Source organism: Cibotium barometz, chromosome 27 (assembly GCF_041138505.1).
Source record: "Cibotium barometz isolate CiBa-2024 chromosome 27, ASM4113850v1, whole genome shotgun sequence".
Taxonomy (NCBI): domain Eukaryota; kingdom Viridiplantae; phylum Streptophyta; class Polypodiopsida; order Cyatheales; family Cibotiaceae; genus Cibotium; species Cibotium barometz.
This window is the reverse complement of record NC_141072.1, coordinates 15692651-15710553: the sequence shown is the minus strand read 5'-3', so window position 1 is coordinate 15710553 and position 17903 is coordinate 15692651.

Sequence of the window (17903 nt, the reverse complement as noted above, 5' to 3'; positions counted from 1 at the left end):
AGGAAAGGTCCTAAGCATTTGAGCTTAAGTTTATTTTTATGGGTTTTTGTGCTATTAAAGAGGAGGACCATGTCACCCTCATTCATTTTTGTGCTATTAAAGAGGAGGACCATGTCACCCTCATTCATTTTTTTTGTTCTTTAGCTGGTCATCAAACCACTATTTATGCCTTAGTTTTTTGACAATCATACTATAAACAAGACGAGGAGGCATGTTTCGTCAAGATTTTTGAGCTCAAATAGGCGATAGTCAAGGACATTGCTCGTCATGAGTTTTTCTTTTACTGCAATTCTCAAACTTGGGACCAAGAACTCCACAGGCATAACGGCTTTAGTACCATAGGTCAAACTGAAGGGTGTCACATTGGTAGCCGCATTAGAGAGGGCCGTATGTAACTTTTGTTCCCAATGGTTGCGAACGGCTAGTCTCAACCATTTGGTTAGAATGGCACAAAGAACTTTATTGGTGTTTTCTTCTTGGCCATTGGCTTGGGGGTAGTATGGGGAAGATTTCTTGTGAGTGACGAGGAATTCCTATAAGAGGAATTATATTACATCATTAACGAAGTGCGTGCCATTTTTGCTCATAATCTCAAGGGCCGAAGTGAGTGATTATTGACTCATACATGAATTTTGCAGTAGATCGCACATCAGCTTTACGTGTAGCCCTTGTTCGACCCATTTCGTGTAATAGTCCGTGGTTGTGATGATGTATTGAGCTTGAGTGTATCTAGCCGCGGGACTAATGGGTCCAATGAAATCAATTCTCCATTTTTTGAATGGTTGCAAGGACACAACGGGATTCAGGGGTACTAATATCCTTAAAGCAAGGAATTACCACTCATTTGGCATTCATCGCATTGCTTGACATATTCCACTGTGTCGGCCATTAAGGTGGGCCACCATAGCCCTACTGTGAGGATTTTTCATGCAATGATATCTACTATGAAGTGCCCCCAATACAAGTGGAGTGAGCCTGTTCTAAAAGGAAGACATATTTGTCTTCTCAGACACAATGTCTGATAAGTTTGTCTTTCCACTACCTGTAGAGTTGGCCTACAATCAATTGGTAGGGGGCCACCTACTTAATGAGGCACCATGCACGGTCTTGGTTGAGGAAGGGGGGTCAACTAGTAGGCCATTGGCTAGAAAGTGTGCAACCTCCCCTTCCCATTCCAGAATTAAACATTGGAACAAGGTGGTGTTTGGTAAATTGCATCAACTCCCACTGATGGCTCGGGATGTGTGACTATGGTCCGCTAAGACATGTTGTAAGCCCTTCCGCACTGTGACACTGAAGTCAAACTCAAGCAAGATCAACAACCATTTGGTGATTCTTTTGGTTGTGCAAAGCTTGTTTACTAGATATATAAGAGCTTGATAGTCTACAAAGAAGATAAATTTGGTCGCGGCGGTGAGAAGATAATGGTGAAACTTCTTGATCGTGTAAACCACAGCTAACCCTTCCCTCTAAGTGGTGGTATAATTTCATTCAGCCTTGTGTAGTTGGCGGTTGGCAAAGCTGATGGGGAAATCCATCTTATGTTCACTAGGTTGGGCCAGCACACACCTAGCAAAGGCAAAGGCATCAATGTGGACATGAAAGATGATGTCCCAGTTGGGGGACCTCAGAATAGGAGCACTTGCCAAGGCTTTCTTTAGGGTGGTATATCCCTGTTGGCATTCTTCTGTCCACTCAAAGAGGATCAAGAGTTCGTAAAGGGGGCGAACTATATCGACATACATGAAAATGAAACACCGATAATAGCCAACATGTCCCACACTAGACTCCCTTAAAGTTGGTTGGTGGGAGCAGCTTAATGATGAGCCGCACCTTACTATCATCTCCTTGTTTGGAGATAATATGTCCCAAGATAAGTCCATGCCTAACCCATAATTGACATTTGAGAGGGTTTAATGAAATACGGTATAACCTACATCTTTCTAGCACCTTCCATAAACATTCGAGGTGTGCTTTCCACGTGGAATTGACACGGAGGTCATCCATAAAGACTTCAAGGGAATTTTCGAAGATACTCCTTGTAGGCCCTGCACATCAGATGTTGGAAGGTGTCCGGGGGCAGTTTTGTGTTGATCTTTGGGATAGATCAATACCTCATTGTATATCCAGAGAATCCATCTAGGAACCTATAGGCTTCCTTTCCTGTGACTCTTTCAACAAGCACGTGCATTGTGAAGGGTAAGGGATCGTGATCTCGTATAGTGGTGGCATTGACCTTTTTGAGGTCAACGCACACTCGTACCTTTCCATTCTTTTTGGGCACTATCACCCATTCTGTGTGCTCAATTTCATAGATGAATCTGGCATGAATGAGGCGATTGATTTCTTCCTAGATAATCTTGGAGTACTTTGGATTCATAGGGTAAGCTCTTTGCTTGATTGGTCTTGCTCCTTCAACCATAGGAATGGCGTGTTTGACTACTTTGGGAGGTATACCCTTCATATCCGTGTACTTCTAGGCAAAGCAATCCTGGAATTTAGTGAGTAGAGCGATGAGTTTGGTCTCTTCCTTGGTTGAGAGGTCATCCCCAATGTGAATTTGCCTTCACCCAGATCTACCAGGTTAATTTCCTTCACCTTGGTTGGACTGTCATATGAGGTCCTTGGCCCTCTGTGGTGGTGGGACCTTTGGGCCGAGTCATATTGTACAAATCTATCGGCCATGTTAAAGGTTATGAAGTGTTTGGGCACTTGTTTAGTTTCTTCTACTTTATTGCTTTCCTCTTCTATCAAATTTTTGGCTTCTTTTTCTGTGAGTGTAACTTCTTGTTGCATGCAGGAGCGAAAAAGGTTTTGGGGTTTGGGTTTGGGGTCAATGGGTTCCATTAGCTTGGGGGTGTTCATGTGGACCAGGAGGGAGCTATTGGTGAACTCCTTTTGCCAGATTTGGTTGAACTGTTCATGTGCTTCAACCGCCCCTACATATTTAAGCCAATGGGTGTCTGAATCAATAGGGAAGACATAGCGTTCTTGTCCAAGGAATCCATCGGGTTTGCGAGTTCTATGTGAGCATGTTCCCCGTGATAGTTTCGCATTATCGGCCTTTCCAGGTTCATGAGTGGTGACATTAGGTAAGTATGTAGTGCTAAGCATGTAGAGAGATGTAATCTCCTACCCATTGGCTACAAATATGGTTCCCGTGCGCCTTGGAAGTATGTCCAAGGTAGTAAGGATATGCATCCAATTCTCAGAGTCTTCTAGATCTTGAAGGGGTGCACATTCCTCGCTATCCTTTTCCTCATCTATTTTTTTATAGGCAGGTTTGGCATAGGTAGACTATAGTGGATTGGGTGGTTGTTACTGAGTCTGCGAAGGGTCGGTCGCTCATGGATGAACCTTTCAAGTGCATAGGCTAATCATGACTATTTGATCTTTTCTCCGAATGAAGATGTCGTCAATATCCCAGTCATGGATCATTTTTGTCTCCCTCATGAAGGGTTGTCCAAGGATGCAATTGTACGAAATTGGTTATCGGCCGAAGGTCATCACCATCACAAAGGTGTGGGGTGGAAGGTGGCTCCAAGGATCTTGATTTTTAAATCCTTCAAAAGACCAATGGGTCTAGTGGTTGAATTTTACCAACAAGGTTGTGTCATCCATGGTTGGTGCCCCCCATTTCTCCCAGCATTGTTTGGTGACAATGCTCACACCTGCCCCCCCATCCAGGATTGCAGTGACCTAGAGGCCATCAAAGGTTATTGGTAATGTTCTATACTGACAATATATATGAGTGAATCTAAGACCTTGAAGTTATGAGCAAAAATGCTATCCTAGATGATGATTTTTCGAATGCTGGTTGATATGATTTTAGAATTCTCGTGTTAAAATTGATAAATTGATTTGGATTCTGATTGAAGGATGATGATCTTTGAATATTGGTTGAAGTAGATGAGTTGAATATGTTATGATAATGATGAATGGAGAGAATTCCAGTGATGATGCTTGGAAGACGATCAAGACTTTTAGTAGATCACTATGAGATTAGTGGATCGTGTGCTAACAGACTGTTCACAACTTGACCTCTGGCCCAATGGACCCAATTGTGGAGTAACAGATTAAGAACCTGTATAAGTGAAATTCCCATGGGGAATGTTCAGATGAAATTACTTGTCTGATGGACCATTATTGTGTTAAGGATATGAATGAACTATTTTTTGATAATGTCTTATGTATGTTTCTTCTTATAGAAGGGATCTTTATCCCAGGATTCTGTGAGGGTTGACCAAACTTTAAGGAACCCCAAAATATGTTGGATCTAAGTTTAACTCCTTTTGGATTTTAATTATAAATAAAGTGGTCTTTTCACCTAATATTCTTGAGTGTCTTGGTTAAGTTGGAAAAAGAGACTTGACAAAAAAATTTCATATTGATAGGATCATGGATTGAGGTCGTCGTGGTAGAAATGTTAACCCCCAACTAGATGAGGAAGAGCTTGACCTAGATGTTCGCAAAGCTCTTCAAAGATCTCAGCCTGGACCTTTCAAAGGTGAAGGAAAGCACTTGGGAGAAACAGTAGAGAAGTGGATCAAAGCTATGGAGGAGTACTTCGATGTCACAGGTTACAAACGAAAAGAGTAAGGTGGCTCTTGCCAGGCTGAAGATTGTAGAAACAGCTAGAGTAGCATGGAGGAACCACTGTGAGACAAACCACTTGGATTGGAACACCCAGATGTGGGATGATCTCAAAGCATATCTCAGAAAGAGATTCTGTCCTCCACGCTTCTTGGAGACAAAGATGAACAAGTTCTTGAAGCTAATCCAGGAGAGTCGAACTATCAAGGAATATCACCAGGCATTTGCTCTCCTCCTCAAATACCCGCCACACCACACTGGAGATGAAGAATATTTGATGGCTAGGTTCATTCGGGGAATGAACGAACCTTTAGATACCTTGGTGAAAAATGCTAAGCCAGTCTCTATGGTGGCTGAAGTAGTGTGGATGGTGAAGGATTTTGCCAAGGCCTTTGTTGTCAAGGTTCCACCCGAGACCATCGTATTTCAAAAGATTCCTAACCCCGGAAGGTGATTCCAACTTTCTGCGTCTTAAGAGACAACAAGGTCCTAGTTAAACCTAGGATACGGGAAGTTCCAGAATGGAAGAAAGGCCTTTTCCTCGGAACACAATCCCCTGGAACTCAACTTCAGAAGTTCCACCCTTGAACAAAGACTTTAGATGCTTTAATTGCCAAGGATACGGTCATCGTAGCATGGATTAACCAACTCCTTTTGGATCAAGGTTTTCAAGACAAGGAAGTCAAGGAACAAGATTCTAGATGCCAGCTCCTTCCTTCTAGAGTAATCAAGGTCCTTCCTATCAAAATCAAGGAAACCCCAGAGGTAGACCCCCTAACCAACCGTTAGCTTCGATGCAAAGTAATGCAAGACCGCAAGCTTAGAATAGGGAAAGTCAAAGAGAGAGATTCCCAAACCAGCTGCCGCCGTCTACTTCCAACTACTTCCAAGGTAGTAACGCTGGAAGTAATAGAAGAAGAAAGAGATGAAAGAGATTATCCTCCAGTTGCAAGATGAGGACATCTCGCATTTTTTAAGTGGGGTAGGATGTAAGATTCCTCCCTCTAGCTTTTGAGATATAAAGACATAAGAACCTTCCCCTTCAGTCTCTATAATCATCCCCGATTTCAGAATGCAAGAAACATTATTTTCCTTTGTTTTTGGCCTAGAGAGAGGTAATACAGTTTTGAGATATTTTTGGATATAAAGTTATCCTTTTTATTTAAGATGAATTACCTTGAAACAGAAGTTAAAGAAGAGTTTTCTAATATGCACTAGAAATTAATTAAAATTAATTAATTTCTAATATGCACTAGAATTTAATTGAAACAGAAGTTAAAAAAGCGTTTTCTAATATGCACTAGAAATTAATTGAATATGTGCATTAGACACCTTAGCCTAAGGGTCCACATTTTCAGAAAATTATGGATTAAGGTCCAAAGAGTATTCTAAAGGGCCAATAGGGTTAATCCAAGTGTTGGAAGAAGAAAAATGCAAGAATAAAAGAAAATCCCCCAAAAAGGAGTAAATTCTCATGTAAGATGAAGAGTTGACTAGTACAGGACTTAATAGTAAAAAAATGGGATTTTATAAAAAAATAAAATTTTGACACCTCTCAGGAAGGGGAGTGGAGCTCTTGAAGGATGTGCCTAGAATCATCATGATTACTCTAATTTTTTAATAGTAAAAATGAGATATTTTATCTCTCCTCTCACCTCTTTCAAAACTAGATCAGGAAAGTGTGCCTAACTGGTCCAAAACTTGTCCAAATTGCATCAAACTGAAGCTGGAAACCTCTAGATTCTAGTTGGACTTAGTTGGTGGCCTCCCTCACCTATAAATAGACCCCTATTCCTTTGTATTTTCATCTTAGAGTAATTTTATACTAGTGTAATTTTTAATTTAGTGTATTTTCCTCTTCCCTCTTCATTGGCCCTCCATTGTGATGCTTTGGGGCTTCACTAAACCTCTTCTTCTCTTGAAGATTACCCTTTCCCCTTGGTGGCCAAGCCTTTTCTTTGAGGGCTTCACATCTCCCTAAAGAATCAAGCCAAAAACCAAGGGTAAGCCTAAAACAATGGTGTTTTCTCTCTCTTTTTGAATGGTAACCTTCTTCCCCAACCTCTCTAATGCTTGGGAAGCATTTTAATCTATGGTTTCTTCCTAAAACCATGCTTTTATTGATTTATGCTGTTTACTGCATTAATGTTAATCTATTATTCTTAAAAGTAATGTTTTTGAATTGTAAATCTCTCTTTTTGAAAGAATACTCACCTATATGGCTAAATCTATCTTGGAAGGATAGATCTTAGTCCTAATCTCATTTTCTTACCCAAAACTGTAGGCCTAACAAGCTAAAGATGGAGATTAAGCATTTTTTAATTTTTAATTTAATTAAAAAGAGGATTAATTCATTTAAGCTTGTTTTATGTTAAGAAAATTCATATTTATTCATTTTAAGTTGAATGAAGGTTTATGCATAAATAATTTTTATTCTAAAAGAGAAACTTTAAGTATTATTATTTCATAGAAAATGCCAAAAAACTATGGTAAAATTTTATCATTAGAAAATGAAGTTATGCATAGATTAATTTTTATGCTAAAAGTGGAATTTTAAGCATTCTCATTTCATAGAAAATGTGGGAAAGTTATGGTAAAATCTTTTAGAAAATGAATTGATGCATAAATAATTTTTATATTAAGAGTTAAAATTTGAGCATTATCATTTCATAGAAAATGTGGGAAAGCTATGGAAAAATTTATATCATTAGGAATGAATTTATGCCATAAAATACTTGTGCTGACTTATTCCTAGATTCCCTGGGAAAGGAACCTAGAATTATTGAAAGGATCAAGGATTCAAAAGTAAACGAAAACTTAGAATTAATAAAATTGAGTCGAGAAAAAGTTGCCTTTAACTGAGCTAAGTAATGGCCGAGACTTTGAAAGTTTCGTCAGTATGAAAAGTAGAGTAACTGTACTTTTAATCTAGTTGATTGTGGGACAAAAATTTTGATAACTGAATCAAGGAAAGTTGATAATCAAACCTGATTCGCTTAAAGCAAAAAGAGACCATCCTATTTGTAGAAATGTGGATTGATGAGACGATGTGGGTGATGTGTGAAATAATGTGGATTGATGTGTGGAATGATGTGAAGTGATGTGGATTGATGGGGAGTGATCAGGGTTGATGTGGAGTGATGTGGAGTGATGTGGGATGATGTGGATGAATATGGAAATGATGTAGGATGATGTGAATGAATGTGGAAATGATGTGGGGTGATGTGAATGAATGTGGGATGATGTGAATGGATCTGAATTGATGTGGGATAATGTGAATGGATGTAAAAAAATGTGAAATAATGTGAAATGATGTGGAATGATATGGAATGATATGGAATGATGAGAGATGATGAGGAATGATGTGAAAGGATGTGGTATGATGAGGAAAGATGGGAATTTTGTTTGGAAATTGTAATTGTATGTGAAACCTATTTTTAAAGATTGTTTTACATCAAGAATATTGGGGGAAGCATTTTGACTATCTTGTGGAATGAGGTCGTGGTGGGGACCTAAGCAAAAAATGTTGCAACAGTTGACGAAGAGTCAAAGAAGGACGTCTCTCGTGTGGTAAGGTCGACTGAGGTCTTGACCAGCCTCCCTCGGTTCGATTAAAATGGTGAGCTTTCGGTACGATGGATGAGGGACCAAGGAAGCAGCTTATGAGTGAAGCACTAGGTCACCTGCTGCTGCTGCGAAGGAACCTAGAGGGTGCTGACCATACGGTGCTTGGGCTCTGGGTCTCCCAAGATACCCACGCGTGCAACGAGGAAGAAAACAAGTTGGAGTTGTTTTCTGAACACGGGCATGGATTTGGTTGATTGGCCTTGTTGGTCTTCAACGGATGAGTTCATGGCTCTTTTACATGGATCTTGTTGATTAATCTAGCTGATCTTCAACGGAGAGTCCATATGGATTTTATGAGGTTATACTCTAGGTACTATGGACTAGGAACTATTGAAAAGGCCCCTGAGTGAGCAGGTGGTGAGCCTTTTGATTTGGCAATGATGCTATAGGTACGCTGAGGAAGGAATGATTGGAAATTAGACTTGGAACTGGAATACTGAGGATTATCATGGAAACAATGTGGTTTTACTGCAATGCTATTTTGGAGATAGTTGAGTCTAAGAAAAGGCAAGTTCATATTGGGTGCGTAAGTGGTGTGTCTATTTAAGTTTTGAATGAGAGCGGGCTTGGGGCCAGGACAAAACATAACCAAATATTTGTAATGGATCCTATCAATATAGTGGTTGGCTAACCCATGGGATTGGATGGATCGATGGATTCCTATAATAAAATTCAATTCTATTCAAGTTAGGATAGTTGAAGTAATTCACTCGATAATGCATGTTCTATGGAAAAGAATCAACAGCTGTGCCTCATTTGATGGGGAAAAAGCGTTGGTCTCAATTCTGATTGAAGGATGATGATCTTTGAATTTTGGTTGAAGTAGATGAGTTGAATAAGTTATGATAATGATGAATGGAGAGAATTCCAGTGATGATGCTTGGAAGACGATCAAGACTTTTAGTAGATCACTATGAGATTAGTGGATCATTTGCTGACAGACTGTAGCTTGACCTTTGGCCCAATGGACCCAATTGTGGAGTAACAGATTAAGAACCTGTATAACTAAAATTCCCATGGGGAATGTTCAGATGAAATTACTGGTCTGATGGACCATTATTGTGTTAAGGATATGAATGAACTATTTTTTGATAATGACTTCTGTATGTTTCTTCTTATAGAAGGGATCTTTATCCCAGGATTCTGTGAGGGTTGACCAAACTTTAAGGAACCCCAGAATATGTTGGATCTAAGTTTAACTCCTTTTGGATTTTAATTATAAATATAGTGGTCTTTTCACCTAATATTCTTGAGTGTCTTGGTTAAGTTGGAAAAAGAGACTTGACAAAGCATTTTCATATTGATAGGATCATGGATTGAGGTCATCGTGGTAGAAATGTTAACCCCTAACTAGATGAGGAAGAGCTTGACCTAGATGTTCGCAAAGCTCTTCAAAGATCTTAGCCTGGACCTTTCAAAGGTGAAGGGAAGCACTTGAAAACAGTAGAGAAAAGGATCAAAGCTATGGAGGAGTACTTCCATGTCACAGGTTATAAACGAAAAGAGTAAGGTGGCTCTTGCAAGGTTGAAGATCATAGAAACAACCCAGTGTAGCATGGAGGAACCACTGTGAGACAAGCCACTTGGATTGGAACACCCAGATGTGGGATGATCTCAAAGCATAGCTCAGAAAGAGATTTTGTCCTCCAGGCTTCTTGGAGACAAAGATGAACAAGTTCTTGGAGCTAACCCAGGAGAGCCGAACTATCGAGGAATATCACCAGGAATTTGCTCTCCTCCTCAAATACCCGCCACCACACTGGAGATGAAGAACAGTTGATGGCTAGGTTCATTCGGGGAATGAACGAACCTTTGGATACCTTGGTGAAAAATGCTAAGCCAGTCTCTATGGCTGAAGTGGATGGTGAAGGATTTTTCCAAGGCCTTTGTTGTCAAGGTTCCACCCGGACCATTGTATTTCAAAAGATTCCTTTCTATTTATAGGAAAAAGTGACCCTCTAACCAAGCAAACTTATTCTAGAATTTTTCAGATCAGTTTGGTAAATTTTTTACCATTTTTGGGTTAGTTCAGCTTACTTTTTGGATCTAGTTTTGAAAAAGGAGAGAGGAGAGATGAAAATATATCATTTTATTAAAAATTGGGAGTAATGATGAGAAAAAGGTGCGTACTTCATGAGGGGAGATCCCCACACTGAGGTGTCAAAATTTAATTTTTTAATTCTTTTCTTTGGTCCTTAGTCCACTCTTCATCTTATGTGAGCATTTACTCATTTTGGAGGGTTTTTCTTTTATTCTTCAATTTATCTCCTCCCTACATTTGGATTAATCTTATTGATCCATAGGAACCTTAATTGGACCATAATCCAAAAATTTCTAGAAAACTAGACCCTTAGGCTAAGGTCCTTTATACCTATTTTCAATTAATTCCAATTGCACATTAGAAAGTTCTTTTTGAATTTTTGTTTCAAGGGAAAATATTTTAGACTCTAGGAGGATTTTTATATCCAAAAATATTTCAATTTTGAATTACCTCCCTCTAGACATTTTCTCTCTCCAAGCCAAAACAGGATAAAACAAGATCTTTCTTTTATTTCAGAGAGGGGAATAATTATAAGATCAGAAGGGGAGGTTCTTACACCTACACACCTCAAAATCTAGAGGGAGGAATCTTCTCTGTCATCATTTTAAGTTCCCTCCATCATGTGTGCAACAATGTCCAACTGTATGCCTAGAGATCAAGAAATATATACGAGGTGTGCAATTCACATGGGATTTCGCAACCATCCTTGTGCAGAAGGAGTGAGTCGTGTGAAGCAAAAGATTGCAGAGGAAGAGGTGCACCTAAAGACTGTGGCTTCTCCTATGTCAACACACCGAAGCAAATTGAGGAACGGTTGCCCAAGACATGGTATTGGAGCTTTTGATGGAGGGATGTCAGTCACACAAAGATGGATTTGGGGACAAAGAGTTGAATGAATTGCTTAGCATGGTTACTCATCAATCAAATAAGAAGCGAATTGAGCGTTATGTTCAAGGAGCTAAAGGAGGTTCAATGCTTGGCTATAAGGTTCTCTAAGCAATCCTAGAGTTGAAAATATCCTTTTATTCATAGTATTCTATTTCCAGGACAGCTAGGAAAAAATGTGCAGCCCCATATCTTCAAAATGTCAACCCTTGGCACAGGAAGTGGGGTGGACTTGGTCAATAGAATGAGATCAGGTGGGAAATTGAAAATGATATGGGTGCACTTTGACCATGTTCACAGGGTTGCTGGTGGTTAGTCCACTATGGCTTCTTATGTTTACGATCCTTTTCTGCAAGAGTTGCTAACCATTGCCACTATGGCTGCTTATGTTTACGATCCTTTTTTGCAAGAGTTGCTACCATTGCCACTTGTGAATTCAAAGTTGAGGACAGATTTGCCCAAATAGAGTTCTAGAAGATGTTGAACAAAGTGGTGCAGAATTGTGGTTTTGACAATGCTGAGTTTTGAGGATTTATGCAAATGAGGCATTGTTGTCCGCTCTATGTATTTTGGAGGGAGACCTTGTCTAAATAGAGAATGCTCATGTGTTTCATTGGGAGCAAAGCATGGTGGCCCACACAAAACATTGTGTTAGGTCACCTTTCCATGAAGAGCACAAGATGTTATGTAGAAAATGGAGAAATTCTTGTTCAGAAGTGGCAGCTACAAATTGTAAATATGCCTTACAATAGTGGTGGAGGAAGGGACATGCTATTGAGAGCGAATTGGCATCACTTGAAACATGGCTTGCTTGGTGGGAGGTTTGAGTAACACATTGGAGTTCTTGGTTTTTCTGAGTTAGGAACAAAATGGTCCATTCCTGCCAACAACAAATCTTGCAAAGATCAAACACTCGAGCATGAGGGCTGCTATTGGAAATAGATAACAATTATCATTGTACGAAGCAACTGCAAATGGATCTTACTATGGCTACGCTTCAGAGTGCACATAGTGACACTCACTTGGTGGGAGAGTACACAAGAACTGGACCTGTATTGCAAGAGATCAAGGATTGATTTCTCATGAGACAAGCAGGGTCCTCCTCTACAAAGAGGTTGATTGACTTGACACATGTTGCAATGGATGAAGCTGGTATTCAAGGTGAGAAGTCTATGCAAGAGCAGAGGTCAGTGTGGCGTAAACAGCCAGCTTTGTCAACACACCGGGAGTAGTGCTTGACAATGATAGCCATAGGGCGGGGAGTATGTGACATGCACGGTGAACAAAAGACAGAGCACAGGTGTGAATGTGCCAGAAAGCCCAGTAACCATTACCAAGGAGAGAGCAATAGCAAGGAAATTGTGGGCTATTCGTAGAGTGGATGCCAAGTCCAAGGTCACTTTTTTTGGCCTACTCAAAGAAAAAAACAATGATATGGTGCATTAATTAATCATTCAGGAGAAACTCCTGAGAGAGGTGTACTAGCACCATGCTTCTGGGAGCGTCATGTATACCCTGAATCCACAATTGCACCTGGTGGAGTGCGTGAGGGGTTTGTATGGTTTTGTGCTTCTATAAGAACACATTTTTGGAACGTGGACACAACATGCCTCATAGCTCTTTCTGGTCCAGCACCTGGAGTGTGGCTTGTGTTGTGATGAAGGAACAAATCTCTCATTGGTTAAGGTGGCCGGTCTTGAAAGGATCAGCTTCTTGTTGGAATCAGATAAATCCACTACCACAATGAGTACAAGGGTGATAGCAGCGAGTGTGGACACAAAGGTCCTAAGCTCATTTCGACCTGAGTATCGAGGTGCAAAGGTGGTGCATTGGCGCTCAAAGCTTACTAAAGAATTTCAAGAGAATGTGCAAAAGGGACGCTTACTTGTTGCTACTATTGCAAGAGAAGATATTGTCATATGTAATGAGTTTCACATACTCGTAAAGTTTCCAGCCTACTCATGTCCTGATTTTCAAAAGAGGGAAGCAAAACATGAGGTGTACCTCCCCTGCAAACACATGTATCATGTGTTCTTTTGCAGGTTTTGAATCTAGATGCATCTATCCATGAATTCATGCACTAAGCAGCATTGACAAAGATAGAGTTATTCTAGGCACTTTTCGGTCATCGTTACCATGCAAACCTCAGTGTGCAATGAGATATTGTCCCTTGATTGTAAGCTCTAACTAGATTAGGAGATGCCATATAACCCTATGCTTCCAAAATTTTCCTCTGCTTGGGCATGGCGCATGGGGGGTGCCTAAAAGTTTTGGTTGGTATTGTTTGCTATCTAGGGTTGCAGCTTTATCGTATGTGAAGCAGAATGGTTGCTTCCTTTTGTAGGCAAAAATATAATTATGGAATTTTGGTAAACATGCTGTGACATAATACCTCCTGTGTTCTTTCCTTGGTGGATTCTTTCTTAGGCAAGTATCTTTTTCTTTACTTGAAGCGCATAGACAATCTAACAATGTTTATGTGTGAGAATATTGGGACAGAAAAGACCGCAAAGATAAAATTTGCTTTAAAAATAAAATCTGCTTTAAAGAGTAAAAAATATTGAAAGCTTTCTTTTGGAATTTGGTTCAAACTTCACTTGTCTAGCACTTTCACATGTGGGAATTTCTCTTTTAATGCTTCTTTGACTATCTAATAATACAGAAGAGTAAAGAACAATAATGCAGTGACATGCACAGTTTTCCTTTCGCACTTGCTCGAGGCAAGGCTTGGCTCATTTGTGGTTGCTCATGAAATGGGTGTCCTCGATCCCAAGCGGTTTGTAGAGGCCTTTTAGTGCTAAATATTACTATGCCAAAGTCAAGCCTAGAATGCTACACAACTCAATGTACAGCAGGTTCTCTTCCCACACTTGTTGATCCGGGTGGTTTGTAGATAACAATCCGCATGCAGAGTTAGGCCTCTTAGTTCTAATGCATAAGACTGACAGACAAGAAGCTCAAAAATCTTTTATTGTGAACTCTAATGCAAACTAAAAACTTGTGTAATTATTGAATCTTTATCCTCAATGTTCATCTCTTGGCCTCACAATCTTTATCCTCAATGTTCATCTCTTGGCCTCACAATCTTTATCCTTAGTGTTCATCTCCTAGCCTCACAATCTTGATACTTCCTCCATTCTAAGCCTGACTTCCTAACCACATCCACCAACACTACGATCTTGTTACTCATCTAGGAACCACTCGCTACTTTTCCCCATACTTTTCAAGTGCTCCTTTCCCCAAGAGTGCTACTTTTCCCCATCATACCCAAGAGTGCTACTTTTTCTATATGCTTCTTTCCCCAAGAAGGATTACCAAAATTGTCACCATCTAGTCAAGCCCCAACATTTCAGTGGTTCAGAACCACCTAGTCGGCTCTGTAGAGAAATGACCATCACTCCTATGCCCAATGAAATAGGCATGCAAAATTCAATCATGCTTGATCTTTACTCAAGGATAAGCCTAGTGTTATGCATAGAACTTGTTGAAACCCTAAGATCTTTCTACATAATCAACATGCATAAACATGCATAAATCAATCATAAACTCTACCATCCAACCACCCCCAAGCCCAAGGGTTGCACACATGAAATATAATGAAGTACCACATACCTTAACCTTGGTGTCCCATACCACCAAGAGGTATGGAACCAAGAGGTATTGATCACAAATATACTGTAAAGATTGATGATCTGTAAAGACCATAAACTGAGACCCATAAAGATACTATCTCCATGCCTTTAAAGCATAAATAATTGCATACAACTCTTTCTCCCGAACTGGGTACCTAGTCTGTGCATCATTGAGTTTCTTACTCTCGAAGGCCACAGGCTTCCCATCCTAGAATAAAGCTATACCTACCGCAAAATCACTAGCATCAGTCTCTCAACAATGTAAGGTCTGCTAGGATTTGGCAAAGCTAACGTAGGAGCATCTCGAACTTTATTTTTCAAAATTTCAAAAGCCTCCTGTAGCTTATCATTCCAACCAATTGGAGAATTGGACTTTTTATTTTTACCTTTAAGAAGATTGGTAAAAGAAGATTGGTAAAAGGTACAGTCAACTTTGAATAATCCTTAACAGATTTTTAAAGAAATACCATAAAACTTAAGAAAGATCTTAGCTGCTTGACCGTACGCAGAACTGGGCATTCCAAAACATTTTGGATCCGATCCAAATCTATACTCAAGCCAACCCGAGAGATCTTATGACCTAAATATAACAATTCCTTTTTAAAGGAATCACACTTAGATAATTTACAATACATTTTTTTCTTCCTAAGCCTTCCTAGAACCTCTTTAAGATGACTCTCAAGCTCATCCAAAGTTTTGATGTATATCAAAATATCATCTAAGAAAACTACCACACATTTTCCTAAAATAGATCTTGAAATATATCATTCATCATCTGTTGGAAAGTTGCTGGTGCATTAGTGAGACCAAAGGTTAACACTAAAAATTCATAATGGCCATATCTTGTCCTAAAAGCAGTTTTAGAAACATCTTCCTTTGCTATATGGATCTGATGATAACCGGTTCGCAAGTCAAGCTTTGTAAAATACTTAGCTCCATGAAACCTATCAATAAGATCATCTGATCTAGGTAATGGGTATCTATTTTTAATTGTAACCTTGTTAAGACATTTATAATCAATACACATCCTCCAGATACCTTGATTCTTTTTCTTAACCAGAGAACTGGTGCACCCCAAGGAGACTTACTTGGTCTAATTTGACCCATCCTCAAATATTTAACTAGTTGTTTGGCTACCTCATCCTCCTCAGATTGGCTAAGCCAATACGGAGGAATACTAACAGGTTATACCCCCTGGTACTAGCTCTATTTTATGGTCCACCTCTTGTTTAGGAGGTAATCCATGAGGCAATTCATTAGGAAATACATCCTGAAATTCGCTTTTAATGGAACTTAACACTTTACTTTCCCAAATATCTAAAGAAACAGTGTTTGCATCAAAATGAATACACGAAGACACTGGATCCATAACCAACTGGAAAAGTTCATAGTTAAAAATATCTTCCATTAATCCCAGCTCATTGATAAAAGTTTCCTTGGGTACAACAATGTTTCTTTTAAGAATTACAAGGTTTCCATTGTGATGGAAAGACATCAAATGTTTGACCCAATCAATTGAAAACTTCTTATTTTTGCTATGAAACCATTCTATTCCCAAAATTATATCCATATGACCCAAGCTCATGACATGGAAATCAAGCCTATCTAAGTACAATTGGATGTCTAATGGTAGTTTTAACACCTTCTTGTCCCAAAATTGGACTTGTCCTCCAGCCATCCTGACCTTGTACATGTGATCATTCTGCATGGTTTCCAACTTCATCTTCTGTACCACAATATTGTCAATAAAATTGTGAGTACTACCATGATCAAACAAAATATGAACCTGATGTCCTTTCACTGATCCATAAACACGAAATAATTCGTTTGGACCATAAACGTCTTTACTGAAAGTACAATCTGAACATTGGGTTCCTTCAAGATGCGAAATATTGACTTTAGAGAATTTACCTTGAAGTTCTGTAATGTGTATAGATTTCTTTGAAATAAACTTTTTTCGGGTGCTGCCTTTTGACCAGGCGCCGAAGTTGTTGTTGTTGTAGCTTCATTCAAAGGACAAAATTTCTTTGTATGCCCTTTCTCTTTGCACTTAAAGCATGTGAGTTTTTGCTTACTCACAAAATTTGGTTTTTTGCTGGCAGTCACCATTTTTGGGTTTTGGTGTGAAAACCAATTTCCTTTTTTGTCCACTATTTGAATAAGTGAACGTGGGTTTCTTTTCACTTGACAACACTAGTTTTGATGAATTGGTGCCAACCATTATCTTATGAAAAGCCTGAGTAGCCTGAATAGCATCCTCAACCGTTTTAACTTTGCACTTCTTCACCTCATATTGATAATCACGAGATAAACCATTGATGAAAATACCACACAAAGTATGATCATCAGACTTGGCGTTAGCAGCCAACTGTCTAAACTTTTGCACATAGTTATCAAAAGACTGATTAGCCATGCTATTTTTAACTAGCTTGGCAATAATTTCGAATTCATCCTCTGGTTGGACAAATTCCTTCTTGAATGCAACTTAAAATCCTAGCCAAGTAGTGGAAATAGAATCTTATTTTAGATCCTTCCACCAAGTCAAAGCTTTCCCCTTTAATAATCCTTGTGCCATCTATAGTTTTTGTGCATCAATGAAAGGGTGAAAAGCAAAGTGTGTATTCCACCTGCTAAGCCAAGCATCCACACATTCTTGTGTCTTCTCTTTCTTCTCCCCGCCATACACCTTTGGTGCAAAAGACGGAGCAACTGCTTTGGTAGCTGTAAGATGAGGTGGCTAGAAGAGCTTTCTACAGAGTTAAAATCTACACCTTAAGTGATTCCATCTCATCATGGCACTTTGTTATCGTAGCCTCAAGACGTTGTGTCACCTCCAAAAATTCCCTCTTTGCTACCGCCTCCTCTTCTTCTTCATGGAACTTTAAGATCTTCCCTTCTAGAGTTGGGATGATCACTCATGTCATCGACATTGTCATTGACCGAAAAGTCAATATGAGCCATGGTAAATGAGTTCTCTATGAATCTGGATTAAACTTTTCTTCACCCTTCTCTTGACTCCTCTTGACCAAAAGTTCTAGCAAATTAATTCACTAGAAACAACTGCACATAATAAAAATGCTTCAATTAGCATTTGGTGGCTAGATATTGGCTAAAAAATCATGAAA